A 15,859-nucleotide genomic window follows, 5' to 3' on the forward strand; every position below is an offset into this window, starting at 1 on the left:
TCATTCCTGCTTGGGGCCTTTGCACTTGACATTCTTTCTGCCCATGTCCTGGACACACTGGCTCTTATGCATCATTCAGTTCACAGCTTAAGTGCCCTCCTCAGAAGGACCTACCCTGTCCACCCTACTGAAAATAGCAAATTTGCTATCACCCAATCATTCTAACCCATCACCCTGTTTAATTGTCTGCCTTAAATTGTTTTGTTTGTCTATTTGTTCACATGTTTACAATTCAGAATATAAGCTCTGTAGGAGCAGGAAACTCTTCTCTCTAGTTCATCACTTCAAGCCCATTACTAAGAACAATGCATTGTTTGTGGAATGAATTAATGATTTAAATAATTAGCCTATATAGTGTCATTTCCAAAGTTGGCAGAATATCATCATTGGAATTTTGTTCTTAAGGGGAACTGGGTTATAGAAATGTGGGAAGAATACTTAATTAGCATTAAAAAACAATGCTTTACTAAGGACTCAAAATCATGAAATGTAAGAGCAAATAGGAGTGTTTATCCCCTTTATTGCAGACTCTATTTTATAGATATAAAAACCGAGACTCTGGGTTGCTGTGAGTGGCTCAGATCCCACAATTAGTGGCAGAGCTGAGGCCAGGGGATGCACATTCTGATTCCTGCATCATGGCTGTTGCTTAATATCTCACCATGAGTCATGGCTACTGCCCAGTAGATTGGGCACAACCATAAATATTAGACTGGCAATTTGCTAGAGATTTTGCAAAACCATGGGAAATGGATTGAACAAATTTTCCTGTCATTTTTATAAGAGGCAGTAAATAATGGTAATTTGAGTATTAGAGAACAGCATCTGAATACTTTTTCTAAAATTCTACAAGGTGAACATACAGAGAAAATTGTAGCTTTCCTTTCTGCCTATTGCTTTCTGAATGTCAACAGATTGCTTTCTTCAGCTTGTGTTAGAATGTCACCAGCAGGACCCACATCTGGCATGCTCTGGACTGTCAGAGCCACTCAGCACTAGGAGAACTTTCCAGTTGAATTTCTCTTAGGAAGGTCAGTAGGAATAAGATAAACGAAAAACTTATTCATCATTACCATAATCCTCGTGAAAGTGGAAAAATTCATCCTGGCAAATTCAAAATCGATTACAAACTCATGCATGTTGCATATGTATTTTTAAAGATTTTTACAAACCCAAATAAAATAAGTAGAAGAAAACAATAGTGATAAATTTAAAGTTCTTAATTGAATGAGTAGCTTTGAATTTTACTCAATGGATATAAGCTTTGGATTTTTTTATAAAAAAGAAAACAGGTTTGTTAAGAGACTATGAACATATTTTAGAAATGCTTCAGTGATTTTATCATTTAAATAGAAGTTTGGATTATTCTGGAAAACAGTTTGATAATATGTTTCAGGCATTTGAACATATTTACTCTCCTGGCCCAGTAATTGCAGTTTTAGAAATGTATCCTATTTTAGGAATCTAGCCTAGAGAAAAATCTGAAATTCAGTCATCTTGGCATAAGGATGGTTGCAGAAATACTATTAATAATAAAAAGTTGAATAGTACCTAATATTCAAGTAGAGGTATAAGATAATTTGTGGCAGGTTCATTTGCTATAGTTTTATGCAACTATTTAACAAATATAAGTAAGATTATTTAAATGATGAAGGAAAACTCTTTCAATATAATGTTAATTTTTTTTTTTTTGGAGAGGGAAGAGCTCTTTTATTTAGTAGTTCCTGACACATTTTAGATGCTCATCAAATAGTTAATTTTCTTTTCATTGCTTCTTACTTTTCTCTCCCTTTATTTATTTATTTATTTATTATTATACTTTACGTTCTTGGGTACATGTGCACAACCTGCAGGTTTGTTACAAATGTATACATGTGCCATGTTGGTGTGCTGCACCCATTAACTCGTCATTTACATTAGGTATATCTCCTAATGTTTTCCCTCTCCCCCTTCCCCCACCCCACAACAGGCCCCAGTGTGTGATGTTCCCATTCCTGTGTCCAAGTGTTCTCATTGTTCAGTTCCCACCTATGAGTGAGAACATGTGGTGTTTGGTTTTTTGTTCTTGCGATAGTTTGCTGAGAATGATGGTTTCCAGCTTCATCCATGTCCCTAGAAGGGACATGAATTCACCCTTTTTTATAATATAATGTTAATTTTTTAGAGAGTAAGACCTAAAACTATATATACATGTATGTAATACATATATAGTATAATCTCAACTATATAAAAAAAGACAAAAAATTAAAAGATTGCAAAAAAGTCAAAGTATTAATAAATATTATCTCTAGGATTTGAATAATTATTGCTATTTTCTCCTTTATACTCTTCGTATTTTCACTTTTTCCGCAATATGTCTATTATTTTAATAATCAGAAAATCAATACAATTTATTTTAAATCTTGGCAGATGAACATAGTGAATGAACTATGTCAAAATGCGGTTGGAATTTTGTTGAACTTCTTTACAGAAGACTATATAGATGAGTGTTTTTCTAAAAAATCTTTGGATAGATAGTAAGATCAATTAAAATTGAGTAAATTCATCTGTTTGCGTGTGTGTGTTTAAACTATTTATCTCTTGTGTGCTACTTAGCTCCTGTATTGCTTTCGTAATAAGACTGAAGTAGTTGGTGAAAATTTGAACAATTCCTGCATAAAGATTTTATTGCATAGGTTATAGGATAAAATGCAAGAGAAATGTTTTGTAGAAAGAGTACTTAGTAGAGAATCAGAAGGGCTTTATGGGTCCTTCATTGTGGTCACTGTTATACCTTTGTCTAATAGACCATTGATATAACTTTCTACTCTATAAGAGATTGATACCTAGTTAAGGAAGGTCATGATATATTCACTTTGTTACAGGAAATTTGAGGTGCCCAGAAAAAAAATCAAGAACCAAAACTAATGAATAGAGAGCTCTATTGTTATTGACTGAAGTATAAACTTAGATCCCTTAGCAAAGCAAAACTCACAGTCCATACCAAACCCCTTGCTATGTCCATTGGAGAAGGATTGGCAGCAAGATAGCAAGTATGTGGAGGATCATTGTTCATGAAGCAGGGGTAGATAGGAGCCTTTTCATATACTTCTAACCTTTTTTATTGTCTAACCTATTGTTATGTTGTCTCATTAAGAAGAGGCAATATAATGTAGTGGCCAAGAGGTATGACTTAAGAATCACTGGACTCAAATTTGCCAGTTTATAACTCTGTAATCCTGGACAAACTACTCCCAATTTTCTAATTTGGAAAATGTGGATGATAATGGTCCAAAAAATAAGATGAGTCATCTTAAGTATTTGAACCAGAGAGAATTTAATTGGCTATGCAGCTGAGGGAAGAGCTGAAAAGCCAAATGGGGTCATTAAACAACCCGAATATTAGCAATAGCAGGAAGCATCCACTAATTCTAATTTGAAGGGACAATATGTTGGAGACAGTGTTACTGGGTCTACGGACTGAGGTCACTGGAATTATGGTGTAACTGGAGGAGGCATGGGAGAGAGCTTTTTGATGGTAGAGATTCTCCTCAAGGCACCGAGAGAGGAGAGAAATATCTTGGTGTTCCCATCTTTTGACCCTCCAGTCTTGTAGCCAAACACAGCCAGAAGTCAACTGACAGGGGACTCTGCACTGCCTCTCTTTAATACAGAGCAGAGAAGGAGAAGGGTGAAGAATGGATGTGTGACAGGCAACAATTCCTACCTCAGAAGTATTATGCCTAAAGCATTTAGAACAGTGCCTGGAAGATATGTGCTTAATAGACACTACCATTATCATCGTCATCATCATCATCATTGTTATCATCATTGGTGCCATTTGCAGAGTAGCAACATCTCTTTGTGAATGTACTTTACAGGTTGGATGCTATGAGATTGTTTCTAATTACAGCCCTTTTCCGGGCCCTGCTGTGGTCAGGTAGGTTGGATGCTATGAGATTGTTTCTAATTACAGCCCTTTTCCGGGCCCTGCTGTGGTCAGGTTGCTAGTCATTTCAGCATTTTTAGTGTTTGGTGAGGCAGGGGTGTTCCACCTTCCATTCTCATCTACCCTGCGTTGATTACATTTAGAGTCACCAGACCTAGTTCATTGATGACAAGAACTGAGCCACGCAATGTTCTAAAGAATCCAGGCAGTTTTAGGAGCATGATAAAAATTCTCAACCCTGTGGGAAATGACCCTTGGAAGTTAACTTTAAAATTAATGATTTTAAAATTAGGATTTCCTTACATATCCTAGTCCCTTTAGAGTTGAGCTTAGCTTTGTCCTGCAAAACTGAAAGAATACATATTTAATTTTTTTGGTATTTTCTGTAGCATGGCATTAAAATTAATAAATTTAAAGGAATAGAAGCTTGACAAGATGCCTTAATAGGCCCACCAGGAATAATCACATAGTTGCCTATTTTGAAGCATAGACATAAAATTAAAAAATTCCATCCAGATAAGTCACGAGGCTTTGCCAAAGTGCCCTCTTAAATTGCTCCCCTTTTGAGAATGCACTATTTATTGTAGCATTTTGCTGAGCCCTTGGGAATTTCTCTTCTGAGAGACTTTTACCAGTATGAAAAATAGCAGCTTTTCTAAGTTTTGGAATATTGTCAGTCTTTTTTTTTTCGTTGGTTTTCCAATTATCCTATTCTCAGAAATAACATTTATTGATCTCAAGGAGTTAAGCATTGTCTTGTTTTCTCTGGTTCTGTATTCTTCACATTTAAGACCAGATCTCAACTAAGTAATAATAAAAGATAATAATGGCTAAGAGTTTTTGAGTTTTCCTCCACATCAGTTATTGTTCCCAGCACTTTGGTTTCATTCTCTCATTTGATGTGATATAGGAACTTGTAACAACCCTATGAGACAGGTGCTTCACTTTAAAGACTAAGATACTGATGCAGAGGTTATAAACCTCCCCCACCGTCACAAAATCATGCTGCTGGACTGAGCTCGCACCTTCCACTACTATTAATACGTGGTAATGTTGACATCTTATTGTAAATGTTAAACAATAAAGCGTAAAGGGAAAGAAGTAAATGCAAAAAATGGTCAAAGCAGGAGATGATTTTAAAGAGCATCTGGTTCAGTCTCCCCTTTTACAGCTGAGAAAACCAAGCTCTAGAAAAAAGAAATGAGCCTTTTGATTATAAAGCAGACTGCCTAACAAGTATCAAGTCATCTCACTTATTCTTCTCTGTCTTCCATGATCACAGAGTTCTGACCACGTCCTGTGTCACTCTCAAGCAGAGATTGAAAATGACATTCGTCCTTTACTTGTTCCAAGGAAGCAAACATTTTATAGTTTGAAACTGTTTCTCTTGCATTTGCTTTGCAAGAGGTGTGCAGAAGTTAAGCCTCATGGAGTCTTCTCTCCTTAACTTAAGTGAGTGGACTGCTTATTGCTCTTCTTTGCCTGTACATTCATGTTGATTAGACAGTGGTGGGGTGGAGGGCTGATGGGTCTGTGTTTGGTTGGCGAGCTAACTCCAGCATCCTATAATTACTACATTTTCAATCTGGTGCCTAGTTCTGAGTTTTGTACATCCTTATGTGGCTCTACACTCTTTGAGGTTAATTTTGGCCTTGGATGGTGCCCTTTTAAAGGCAGGGTAATAGCAACACAGTGTTTTTGCTTGGGAAACGCTCTGTGTATGGGCTTCTTCTCTTGGTTTTAAGTATGAACAAGGTAGCAAGTATGAAAGGTGCTGTGTTTGGAGTCTTTAAATGGACTTGGCATTTGGCTTGTCTACAATCTTTCAGGAATTTTAATCCTGATATTCAGATTTGAGTCACACACCTGGGGAGTGGTGACCATAGCTCTTCCTTACCCCTCCAGCTCCACTTCTGGGTTAGCATGAACTGACCACTGTAACCTGCTCTCAGGCTCTACACAAAGGTGCTTCAGAATCTGCCTGTGGCCACTTCTGTGAAAGGGCATGGTCACAGTCACCGTGGCATGGATAGAAAACTGGAGAGCAGCAGGAGGAGCCCAGGGATAGAGAGAGGAGGCCTGGATGCCTGCCTGGGCTCTGTGCCATGCCTTGGGTAGGCCACTTGACTACTTTAAACCAAGTTGACTCTCCTGTAATGCAATAGGGGTTTAATGATCTCTGTGGCTCTAGAGTTTTGTAGTTTCTACTGTTCTTTGAAGCATGAACATGAATTCAAAAGAAGAAAAAAAAACCAAACATTTTTCATTCAGAACAGTTTCAAGATATTGCTCTGACTCACTGGATGGCAAATCATAGTGAAAGGGAAGTCTGACTCGACTTCCGTTTTGCATTACTTTTGGCCAGCATGGCTCTTTATGGTGTACTTGTTGTATAATAAAACAGCTCTCTAGAGAATACTCTTACATTTACTTACTGAGAGATAACAGAAGTTCCGAATAAAAACTCATAGAAATGGAAGACTGGGAAATTATTTTTTCTTTTTTCTATTACATACAGAGGAACAAAGGCTGATATTTGTGTTTATGCCCCTTTCTGAGGACAATGTCCTTGAAAATCCATATTATTATTATTTGTCTTTATATGTAATTGGATTGTTTAAACTCTTCTCTGAACTTTGTAGCTTTTTCATTTTATCTCTTTTGCTGGAATATTAATAAAACTCCACTTAAATAGCCACTTTATTCTGTAAATTTTATTTAAGGCCTGAACTTGGCCGCAAATGAGAGTACTTGTGGTTTTTTTTTTTTTTTTAAATGATGTGACTGCTTTGTGAAGGGACATAATGAGTCTGTGTTCTCTTCTATTCCTCTTCAACAACTTTGTCAGGAAAGAAGGCTATTATGATTTCTTGGAGATGTGGGAGGATTGTGGCATCACCATGTCCTAGTCATGGATGAAAGGAGAAACTATTATACCAGGGTAACATCTGAGGCCTGAGATAAAATTCCCATTACAATCTCTTTAAATATTTCTGTGTTTAAATGGGATGAGAAGACTATCCACTCCACAAATGTAATCCCTTTTCTTCCTCAGCCTAGTGAAACTTAGTGTTTCTTTTCCCTAGATTAAAAAAAAAAAAAAAAAGGATGCTGTACAGGTTCTTTTGGCTTGTTAAAAGACAGATAATTCACAGATTTTGCTTTTCTGTAGCTTATGCAATGTCTGAAAAGGCGCTGTAAGCAGGGATTCCCTGAACATCGCGCCGTGGGCCCGGATCCCTGTTTTGCTTTCTTCAGAGAGCTCACTGGCAGCCTCCCTGATGCTTTGTGCCAGTTCTTAGGCGCTCCAAAGCCACATGCACATTGACATAATCTCCGGTGGTTTTGGCTGGTTTATAATCTGGCTTATTGAGGTTTGGTTCAAGGCAGAGGCCTTTAGGGCAGGGATCTTCTGTGAGCTGAAATAAAAGGGTCTGGTTTGGAGGAGATTTGACTCTGCCAAATGAAAGCGGCACATTTCCAACTGCACATGCTGAGTTGCCTCGGAACACATCCCTGCAGAACACAGACATGCGTTAGGCAGCTAGTTTGTGGAAGGCAGTGTGCTGAGCACAAGGGGGAATAGAAAGACACATGGCTGCCGTGAAATAACTGCTTCCAGAAAGCACATGTCGAGTTGGAAGGACGAGCCAGAAGACACACAGAGAATATTACTCAGCCTAAAATGTGACGTCCCGAAAGCGTGCTAGTATGAGACCCACAGAGTTGGAGAAGAGATTTTCTTTCCAGTGGGGAAAATCCAGGTTAGAAAGACCAGACAGGCCATATTACCGGAGGCACCCTTTATTTCAAGTTTGGCTTTTTGTGGTTTCGGTTACCTGCAGTCAACCGTGTCCAAAAATATTGAGTGGAACATTTAAGAGATACACAATTCGTAAGTTTTAATTTGCATTCTGTTCTGAGTAGTGTGATGAAATTTCATGCCATCCTGCCTGGGGTGTGTAGCATCCCTTTGTCCAGCATGTCCATGCTGTCCAGTGACTCGCCTGGAGGTCCCTTAGTAGCCGTCTCTTTGGCAGATCCACCTTCGAGGTATGGCAGTGCTTGTGTTCAAGGAACTCTTAGTTTACTTAACAATGGCCCAAAGTGCAGGAGTGGGGATGCTGGCAATTTGAATATCCCTAAAGTGCTTCCTTTAAGCTAAAAGGTGAAAGTTTGAGCCTAATAAGGAAAAAACAAAAATTATATGCTGAGGTTGCCAAGGTTTATGCTAAAAATGAATCTGCTATCCATGAAGATGTGAAAACGGAAAAAGAAATTCATGCCAGTTTTGCTGTTGCACCTTGATCTGCAAAGGTTATGGCCACAGTGTGCAATAAGTGCTTAGCTAAGATAAAAAAGGCATTGAATTTGTGGGCGGAAGACATAAACAGAAATGTGTTCTGATTGACCGCAATTAGGTTTGGTACTATCAGTGCAGTTTCAGGCCTACACTGGGGGTCCTGGAACATATGCCCTGCAGATAATGGGGGACTGTCGTATAGAGCCCCTGGATACTAATGATGCTAGGGATTCAGGCCCCTCTCCTATTTTGGGAAGGGGCAACCTCAGCATATAATTTTTGTTCTTTCCTTATTAGGTTCAAACTTTCACCTTTTAGCTTAAAGGAAGCACTTTAGGGATATTCAAATTGCCAGCATCCCCACTCCTGCACTTTGGGCCATTATTAAGTAAACTAAGAGTTCCTTGAACACAAGCACTGCCATACCTTGAAGGTGGATCTGCCAAAGAGACGGCTACTAAGGGACCTCCGGGCGAGTCACATGGACATGTCGTGTGTATGGAACCTTGGAAAGAGGCTGTCCTTACCTCCCTGTGCGTTCTGGCAGCCCCTGGCACTGCTCATAGATAGCCATGTGACTCAGGCTGGGACTCTGACTCTAGAGCGAATGGGTTAAAGGTCAAGAGGCTGTTAGAACTTATTGTTGGTGTCAGTGGTGGCGCCCATTGGCTTTCAGTGGCGGCGGCAGCAGTAGTGTCCTGGCTGTAATTCTTGCTACAGGATAGTGGTTGTGATTCTTGCTCCTTGGCATCTTGCGTGCCTGGGTTTTTGCTCATTTTCTGTCCTTAGTGATGAAGACTTCTACTGAGTCTGAACCTGCATGTCCTTCCAATGGAGTCTACTTTTTTCTCCTCCAGCTAGCCAAGGCCGGTTTCTGTTACGGCAAGCAAGAATTCCCACAGCACCTGAGTGTCAACGGCTTTCATCGTTTGTGCTGACCCACCTGTGCAGCTGATCGTCTGCCTTTTTTCTCTGGGTACTCACCTTTCTTTATCTACCTGTATAACTCCCTGCTTTGAAGGCTGAACTCCAGCATTTTTAACTTTTCCTGAGTTATTGAAGAGACTTTACTGTTTACTATTTCTCTGTACAGTACATCTTATAATTGCCCATTATACAGATTTTTTTTTACATTGTATGTCTTTTTTTTTTATTATTATTTGTTTCTGTTTGCCTACTAGCCCATGAGGAATGTTTTTTGGTAGGAACTCTATTTTCATCTTTATAGTTCCAGATCCAGCTAAGATTACACTCTGGTTGCGTGACTGAACAAATCTGTTTGCAGGGAGAGATGTGGTGTTGGAATTGTGAACCTATGGAGAATGAAAAAAATAGAATAGCTGTTGTGAGGCATTTACTCTGGTGATACTAAGGGAGGAATAAAATGGTATCTGAAATGTGTGAGGGCCGTCTGATACTGAGTAGTGTACATTTATTTTCCACTTAAAAAAGTCTGGTTTATTTAGGTATTATTTATTTACAGTAAAATCCATCCCTTTTATTGTAGAGTTCTATAAGTTTTGACAGATGCATATAGTCATGTGTATACCACCAGAATTAATGTATAGAACAGTTTGATCACCTCCCCTCAAAAGCTCTCCCTCCTTCTTATAGCCAGTGTCTCCCCACATCTTCAGCTCCTGGAAACAACTGATCTATGAATTGATATATGTGTGTGTGTGTGTGTGTATATATATATATATATATTTTTTTTTTTTTTTTTTTGAGACAAAGTCTCTCTCTGTTGCCCAGGCTTGAGTGCAGCAGCACAATCTCAGCTTACTACAACCTCTACCTCCCGGGTTCAAGCGATTCTCCTGCCTCAGCCTCCCAAGTAGCTACGATTATAGGTGCCTGCCACCATGCCCAGCTAAATTTTTTTTTTTTTTTTGTATTTTTAGTAGAGACAGGGTTCACCATGTCGGCCAGGCTGGTCTCAAACTCCTGACCTCAGGTGATCCACCGGCCTTGGCCTCCCAAAGTGCTGAGATTACAAGCATAAGCCACCACATCCAGCCTATCAATTTATATTTTAAGCAGTTATCATAGTTCTACAACTTTCCAGAATAATGTTTTATACACCTGGAAGATAAAATAATTGGATAGTGGATTTTTGTCTAGGAATAGAGTTGCTGAAATTAGGAAATTAAAATAACAGGTATTTATACTAAAAATTATCCATTACTTATATGAAATTCAGTGTAATTGGGCATCCTGTATTTTATCTGGCAACCCAACCCAACCCCACTGGATGGGTATTGCCAGTGTGGGAACTGTTAGAATTGAGGGTAAGTGTGAAATTGGCAGACAGAGAAGGAAACTGCAAGAAGAGAGCATGGATCCTATCAACAGAATCATTCAGCCATTCAGACACTTTGTGACAACCTAAAAAGAGAGGAGGGAGTGAGATTTTTGTATGAAGTAAGAATTCACTTGTTTGTACATGAACAACATATGCGAGCCTGCTTTGAAGACTGAAGTTCTTGGCTTTCCAGTTTATAAACCAGTTCTATCTGGGCAGCTTGCAGCCAAATTGTGCTGTGGAGGAATGGGACTCAGGAAGCACGGGCACCCTGAAATAGGTGGATGTGGTCTGTGGAAAAGGGGGAAGCACACACTAGGGTTCTACCCTTAAGAAAATGAACTTTTGCTGAGTTATCAAAGTGAGTACTTGCTATTTCTCAGGATAGCCATGCCACAAACACATATTTACAGTAAAATTCAAGTTGGTAACAATTAAAATGACTGACCTCTAGTTTATCTATATATTATTGGAACAAAAGGGCTTACTAAGCAATGCCAAGGAAAGAAACTTCCAAGTGGGTTCTTCTTACTCTACATAAAAGAATAAACTATTTTAAAAGACTTTTGGCAAGTCCACTGTTTATACTACCGTAAGTCTTACCTTTCTGTTTTAAAGCAAGCTTGGCAGGACAGTTACTTGGAAATAAGTTGTCAGTGTTTGGTCGGAGTGGTAGCAGTTGTGTCTGGAATTCTTCATTCTTTTCCTCGCTCTCCAATAACCTACCCTGTGAGGCTGTCTCCAACCCCAGAGCCCTGACCAAGTGACCATGCTGCTAAGCTGCTTGATAATAGTTTAATATCAGTAAAGGGACACAAGTTTAAAATTACTTGACATATTATTGCTATCAGTTAATGACTTAAAAATAGCATCTTTGGTTTCTAGGTGTTGACAAAGATTCTCTTAACTTACCAAACTTTGGCCATGCTCTTCTGAACCCCCTTCTTGACTAGGCCTTGACTTCCTATCAGAACTACAGATTCTCAACACAAATGATTTCATCCACTCGTGCCCCACATTAAAAGACTTACACAAACACTAGAATAATTTCTAACAGCTCAAGGCCACGTCCCTAGGACTACCCTACCCCACTTAGGATGCCTGCCTGAGGAAGCTCAAGGCTGCCAGGAGAGTTTACTATTTCTTCTAGCCAACACCCTGGAGCTAGGCCCAACCACCCTTTCTTAGAGCATTTACTAAAAAGGGCTTACAATTGTGAATCCTTGCCCTGTAACCTTTGATAAATATATGCACTTCCTACTGCTCAAGAGTGTCTTTCTCAAGGACCCGAGAGCCATTCTTCTAAAAAGTAACCATCAGGAGAGAGAGGGCCTCTGTCTTTTGGTATCTGGGCAGATAGAATCCTAACTCCCATAATTGTCTAATCAACTGTAATGTTGACCAACCCTTTGTAATTTTTCACTTCTCTGACTTCACTGAGCCTGCTCTCACCCCTTCCCTTTTCTACTCTCTCATTCCTCTTCTGAAATACACAGTCTCCTCTGTGCAAATCAAGGTTGAGTTCAGTTCACACTGCACTCCCTTCCCTATTGCAATAGCGTATTAGTGGTTCAAACCTGTCCTCCGCACTTTAACTAGTGTCTGGCTTCCTTTATCTCTGACAGTGTGAAGAATTTGGAAATTGCAAGGAGCATGGGAAGGAGATGATTTGGGGTAGGCATCTTTTATTTTTTAAATCACATTGCATACAGGTGGCTGTCTCTTCTGCTCATACTCCTAGAACAGGCCTTTGGTGTATTTTGCTATATATAGGAGACTGGGACTAGAAGGTCACCCTGTTCAGCTGTTTTCAGACTGTCATTAGGTTGTAAATGGAATCCATTAAAAAATTATATGGAATGCACAAAATAAAGCAGGTGAAGGCAAAATTACTCTTATGGAAACAGGGGTAGGAAATCTAGAATCGTATTTATTCCTTCTTTTCTCTTTATACTTATTTGGGGAGTCTTAGCATCATTAAGAGCAACTGGGAGGGTAAAACACAAGTTTACAAGAAAACTAGTTTCCTCCCTTTCAGAGTTTTTTCCATCCTGGCAGCTGAATGGACTCAGCAGCTCTCGGGGGCAGTGGCTTGAGTGTGCTGGGCTTGTGTCTCCTAAATAGGAAATACTACCCACAATGGGATAAAGGACCCACAGGGACTCTATAAGTGGGGAATTAGAGGACACATCTTGTGTAATTCTGGAAGAAGGGCTAGGCATGAAGTCAGAGCAGGAGATGACTCAGAAATCCTGATGCTTAGAGACATTACCCTGTGGCTACTGGGATCACTGCGATGAACTTTGCCTGAGGTCTGTAATGTGATTTACAATAATTATTCTATTCCCTTACTCACTAGCTTGACAAGATGAACAAGTTAATGTTATTAGCTTCTCAAATTGGAAGATGATCATTATTAGGTGGGTCCATTGGGAGTCAGGCTGGGGTGAGTTGTTATCAAATCAGAAGGAGTTATCAGTAGGGCACTAGTAATCAATAATGATTGAATGTGGGCTACCAGAATTTGCCTTTTCATGATGTATACAGGACTTGTTTACATAACCAAGTCTTCAAGAAGATAAAATTAGGAAGACATCCAGATAACAGAAATGTGGAGAGACCTTGATATCATATTATGATTGAGAAAGAAAAAACACATAGACATTGACATTGGGAAGGAATGACTACATCCAGTTATGGCAGCAAAGCTGTGTGTTGATTGATATTGTGAGAATGAATCAGTGATTGGGCACTGTGGCTAGGACAGAAAGGGTGACCCTGAGAGCCACAGTGCTTTTGTGTGTGACAGCCATGAAGAAAGCTTATCTGGACTTGATATTGACCCGTTGTGTATTTCCGTATTTTTTCTCTCTTTTCTCTCCTTTTCCTCCACTCTTTCCCTCTTCTCTTTCAACCTCATGTTGAAAAAAAACCTGAAGTTTGCTTGTGGAAATGGGTGAGATTTGTGAGTTATGATGAATTGGAATTATTTGCAATCAAATGGAAAGTTGTAACAACAGGTGTGGATGGATGCAGCTCACACATAATGCATGTGGTGAATTGAGGAAGCTGGTAGAAGTTTGGGGCGTGATTGACAGGTTTAAATGTAGCAGAAATAGAGTAGTTGCTTTTGGCATTTTAGATTTTTAAATAATACTTTGCTCAGGCCACACATTAGTTAGTCAGACACAGAGTTGGAACCATATTTGGAACCTTCTGAGCCTCCACGTGGGCTTGTTCATCGTCCTTATGTTAGGGTGACAAGGTTCGGAGCTAAAACCAGAGAGAGAACGCCACAGCAGAAGCCTCTTCCAGACCCACTGTGTCAGTTTTGAACTGAGGCATTTTCTGTCCGCAGCCATATGCAGTGTGAACAGGCCACAGATGTACATCAAGTGAGTGGGTGAAATAACGTTTGGTGGGAAATGATGACAGTTTTATGGCATTAGTCCTTGAAGCCCCAGGTGCACTTATTCATCTTTAATATATTTTAAGCTGTTAGCCTTGGGGATATTTCAGCCTGTTTGCATCTGTATTTTAAAGATGAGCCCCGGAGTGAATCAGTGAGGGGAGCGAGTCATACCTGAACTAGGAGAAGAGATGAATGAATCTTTGTAGGAGAAGAGTTAAGTGGATCTAGTTATCCCTGAACAAGGAGAATATATCAGGGTAATGAAGAGACCTAGGGGAAGGTCGTCGTTTCCTTTTAACCAGCCAGCTGGTTGACCTTCCTGCATCTGCCTTAGAGCCAACCTTGGCCTGGGCAGCTTGCACCAAGCTTTGCATATGCCCCTTGGATGTCAGGATGCTATACCTGGATTATCCTGGCACAGAGCATGAATTATAATTCCTGATCTCAGCATATTCTACCCTTTGACTTCTCTGTTAGGGATTTTGACTCTTCTGTTTCTGACTTTTCGATGTATCATGTCTCCTTGACAGAGAGAAGGCTCTTTTTTTTAAAATGACTCATAGCCATATCTATATATAACCACTGAGTGATAAATAACTCATAGCCATAGCTACATATGGCCACTGAATTGAGTGATTAATAATTCTGTTGTTATAAATTTGAGTGAATATATTTTGGTCAATTATGTGGTTGTGGCTATAAAGATAGCTAATAATCTTTATTAGAATTTGGATACTGTTGATTTTTTTCTTGTAATTTTATAACTTCCATTTCCCTGTGGTACATATGCAGTGTGGGTGGAATACTATGCAGACATAAAAATAATAAAATCATGTCCTTTGTAGCAGCATGGATGCAGCTGGAACCCATTGTCATAAATGAATTAATGTGAAAAACAGAAAACCAAATATCCCATCTTTTCACTTATTAGTGGTAGCTGCTTATAAGTAGCTGGACACACACAGACATAAAGATGGAAACAATAGATACTGGGGACTCCAAAAACAGAGAGGGAGGGGGGCAAGGGCTAAACAACTTCCTTTTGGATACTATGTTCACTATCTGGACAACAGGATCAATAGAAGCCCAAACCTTAGCATCATGCAGTGTATCCCTGTAACAAACCTGCATATGTACTCGCTGAATCTAAACCTTAAATTTAAATTAAAAAAAAAATTCAATGTTTGGACTTAGGCTTAAATTTCTAGAACTTTTTCCACCTCTAAGTTGTCATTATACGAAGTATGTTTAATAGTAGCTGGAAGAGTTATTTAAATCCACACACTAACAGCAACCACAGTGAATACGGTTTAGGTAATATTTTCTTTTATCCAACAGCTAGAGTGAGATGCACAGAACAATGAACAAGCACCTCAAGACCTTGGACTTGTTAGAGATTCAGAGTGAGTTTCAAAGCAAGAAAAGGCAGGAACATGAGTAGCATTCCTATAAAATAGCTACTGAAGCAGAGTAGCTAAGGAAAGATGATTGTTGTAGAAACACAATCAGTGAAATAGTCTGGTAGAAAGACTATTACTTAAAATTCTTATACTCCCATAGAATTTACTTCTAAACCATACTGCCCTTAGACTTGAGCAAGAATATTCCCTGCCCAGCCCGGCATTTCAGAGGATCCTAATTAAACCCTCCTCTTGCCTTCCCCTTCCCCACAGGGTGAGCATTCTGTAAGTCCAAGTAATCATATCCCCTAACCCTCCCATGTAAGCCATGGTCTAGGTATCTGGACTCTAGAATTTCCTGCCAGGTAGTCCAAAACCAAGACACAGGTCTATCCTTCAGAGGGAAGTTTGCATTCCACACAAAGGGAGGCCAAGGGGCAGGGAATGTGAATGAATGAGAAACCATGGTGTCCATACATAAGTTTGCATATCTCAGTGAAAGAATAAGTTGGCA

At 39.4% G+C, this 15,859-nt stretch overlaps 1 protein-coding gene across 13 annotated transcripts in view; it reads left to right on the top strand.

Moving 5' to 3' along the window:
• The window catches only part of PDE4D (phosphodiesterase 4D), a 1,566,198-nt gene that overhangs the window by 177,263 nt on the left and 1,373,076 nt on the right, over positions 1 to 15,859 (top strand). Inside the window, exon 2 of one of the 13 annotated variants that reach the window (XM_063810426.1) lies at positions 12,159 to 12,207. The exons of the other annotated variants lie outside the window; for them this stretch is intronic. The gene's annotated coding sequence lies outside the window, so the exon portion shown is untranslated. The remainder of the gene's footprint in view (positions 1 to 12,158; positions 12,208 to 15,859) is intronic. 13 annotated transcript variants of the gene reach the window in all.

The sequence above is a fragment of the Pan troglodytes genome, chromosome 4, assembly GCF_028858775.2.
Source record: "Pan troglodytes isolate AG18354 chromosome 4, NHGRI_mPanTro3-v2.0_pri, whole genome shotgun sequence".
NCBI lineage: Eukaryota > Metazoa > Chordata > Mammalia > Primates > Hominidae > Pan > Pan troglodytes.